General features: G+C 32.1%; 1 long non-coding RNA gene across 2 annotated transcripts; it reads left to right on the forward strand.

Annotated features, from left to right (window-relative positions):
• The first annotated feature begins 1,021 nt into the window (after window positions 1–1,021).
• LOC111630504 lies at window positions 1,022–2,584 on the forward strand. 2 transcript variants are annotated; one of them, XR_002757540.1, is made up of 2 exons: window positions 1,022–1,145; window positions 1,513–2,584. It is a non-coding gene; the product is annotated as an uncharacterized LOC111630504 (long non-coding RNA). The 2 variants fall into 2 exon arrangements; XR_002757539.1 differs by lacking the exon at window positions 1,022–1,145 and adding an exon at window positions 1,202–1,252.
• The last annotated feature ends 629 nt before the right edge of the window (window positions 2,585–3,213 follow it).

Here is a 3,213-nt window from a genome sequence, read left to right on the forward strand (position 1 = left end):
ATTGCATATTTATATTTAATGTATCGAAATTAAACTATAATACCACTTCAAATACGGAAAATACAATACTACTTACAATGGAAATGAACTATAGAGGGCAGGTCGATCTTACAACATGGCGGACGAAAATAGTAGGTATGTTTGCATTCAATACTGTATTTATGTATGTAAACAGCTATTGTATATATTTATTAACAATGCTTTTTAACAAAATAAAATCGAGTTATGTATTAGCTTATGCAGGAGAAGCTTAAATATAGTTTTATTGAAGAAGCTGTATTTGTTGTAAAACATTTATTTACGTGTGGGTTCCAACGTTGTTCTGAAGAACACGTCAACGCTGAAAGTTTTCGTGTTCACAAACTCCGAATTTAGTTTTTAGTCCTCTAAAAATTGCGAGGACTTATTAAATACTACGTTATTTTATTAATACTAAAATAATATTATTTTCACTATGAAATAAGTTCTGAAGTTAAAGATTGAATGTAGTAGTATTAAAATATCGTTAAGAGTTTAAATTATCATTATAAATGGCAAAAGATACGATAAAGAAAACGAAATTATGAGAGATTAAGCAACTTGTTATGTAGTTTTATGCAAATATTTCACGGTGAATAAGTACAATACTTTTTGACGTAATCATTGAGACAATTAGCGTAGTAAAAATTATCTTACTCGGCAATATATAGTATATTCGTAGGAAAATAGAATAGATAAGTGTTCTCGAGTGGTTCCTTTCCAAAATTTTAAAAATATATAACCATTGTTTACATAACTTGAAAACGTTTGGGAGAAGGTGCAAAGAAATATTCTACGTTTGTTTGCTCTTACATTGCGGTACACAGCAGAAGCGATTGATTATTTTAGCGTTTCTTCGAGTTCTTCCTAAATTCATGACACACTTTAAAAAAAGACGAACAAATAAACAAAGTAAACACAGATAACAGTATATAGCAATACTAACTTCTGGAATCCAATACTATTTTCAGTAATTCTCTAAACTGACACCAGTGTGCAGGTCGTTCGTTTTCAATGGCAGCTAGTTATGAATTGCCTGCAAGTGTAAACTTTAGAAAATATCCTTGTTGAAATGATAATATATTAGATATTCTCGACGAAAATAAGAATAAATCTGCGATTTTGACGTAATTTGACATTTATTCGATATTTAGTTTTAGAATATATTCAATTTTAAAATTGTTTCGGATAATATCGGATTTAATTTCGAAACGTTTAATATTTTTATTTATATGTATTTAATTAATTAATTAATTATTTATTTATTTTTACCATTTGTTTATTTCTTTTTAACTTAAGCTTATTTTATTTTTTCTAATTTTAGTAAAATTAAATTTAACAAATATTATTTAGATTTAAACACTGATAATTACAACAGTTTATTTGTATTTAGAGATTTTTTTTTTTTTTGATAAATGCGAGGTTTTTGTAGATTAAGTTATTCGGATTTCGGTAGTAACTAGAAGGTGGGATTAAAAGAGAATTTTATTTCAGTTGTTAGTTTATCAAGAGTATAGCGAGCCGTTAGACCTACGAACGGATTCGGACGAAGCGGATTACACGCTGCCGACAGACGAAACCTATTACAGTCAACCCTGCGACCTACCTCCCGACCAGGATGACAACGGTGAGTGAGTTCTTTCGGAAATCTCCACTCGGATCCCGACACTCGTGTTTCAACCGATAATATGCGCCCCGATTCATTATTCTCTTCCCATTTGGCCTTTTTAGTCTCCATCACTATTCACGCTTTAGTATACGCATTTCGCGTGTTATTATTATTATTTTTTTTCCTAAGAAAGTTTCTATTGTTTAATAGCGAAATTCGCTCCGTTGAGTCGCGCGACGTCTCGCGCGCGACTGAGCGAAGACATAAAAGTAGTATTGTGCGATATTGGCGGTAAATTCGAAAGTCGCGTTGGCTTTGTGGCGATTTCGATCCGCGTACGGAACGATCCTTGGTAGTGAAGACGAGAGTTGGCAGGGATTTAAAGGGTTAACGAAGGATGGGGACTCCCTGCGCGTCCGGTCGCCTCGACGAATTTCGCTTTATCCTTAACGACCGTAATTTATGTTCTATTAAGTTTCGGTTTTCTCCCGATTAACTTCGCATTGGGGCGCTCCTTTCGAATAACGTTACTAAAGTTAATTGCCGATTATTCTCGTTTTTTTTTTTTATTTGGCGTCACGAATTTTCGTAACGACACAGAAAAAAAAAGGCGAATTAGAATTAATGGCAATGTAATTGGAATTTTCGTCGTTGATAATTGTGTATTCTCGCGATATAAATTTCAGACGTATATCTCGTGAAATAATAATAATATTCCGCCGGGGACACATATACGAATTCTTTTTGAACACATGCCGTTTCTCTAGGTAATTCGGATCAGACATCATTCTCTGTTGCCTGGATCGTTCCGGCCAACCCCGTTGAGAGTCGGATCTCTCTATAATCCTAAAATAGAAACCGACGTATAACCAAACTGTGTAGATCCTGGCACAGAAATCTGTTTCGTCGTAAATCCTTCCGTCGGGAATGTTGTCAGGGTTTTCCAAAAAAAAAAAACAGAAAAAAATAGTACAGTTGTAATAGAATTCATCATATCTGGTAGAATTTCTTCCTCCAATCTTGAATCATAAAATATTGCAAAACCAGGTTGAAATTATCTCCGAATTAATTTACTGTCCACGTCAATGTTCTCAATTTTTTTAATTTAGTGGCACTTTCATTATTTTTGCTAGAGCATTCATTCGCCATTGTCGCATGATGTCTTTTTATATGGATAAACTTGATAAGAAGAGGAAAAAGATAACATTTGAAAAAGGACGGTTGAAACCACTGGTCTACATATTAAATCGTTAAAACTTACGTTAATTTTGCTATTGATTCTAAAGCTGATAGTCCGAATAGTTTACTAGATAAATTAAATCGAAAATATTTCTGGTGTAATTACCTCTTACTTCAGAAAAATATATTTTATTCAATATTTTAATGCACGCTTCTATTAAATTTTACACATGAGAAATCAATAATTATATTAAATATTAACTCTTGATTGCCGAAATAAATCTTATCTTCGGAAATTCCTGATTAAAATATTTCGGGGGAATGAAATCTTGCAATTTAAAATATTTTGAAATATATTTCGATAAATATTATTATAATTTTCGGTTTGTCATGTTAGTAATTATTAT

This window comes from Centruroides sculpturatus, unplaced genomic scaffold (assembly GCF_000671375.1).
Source record: "Centruroides sculpturatus isolate CEXI.00-Female unplaced genomic scaffold, Cexi_2.0 scaffold576, whole genome shotgun sequence".
In the NCBI taxonomy this organism is placed as follows: Eukaryota; Metazoa; Arthropoda; class Arachnida; order Scorpiones; family Buthidae; genus Centruroides; species Centruroides sculpturatus.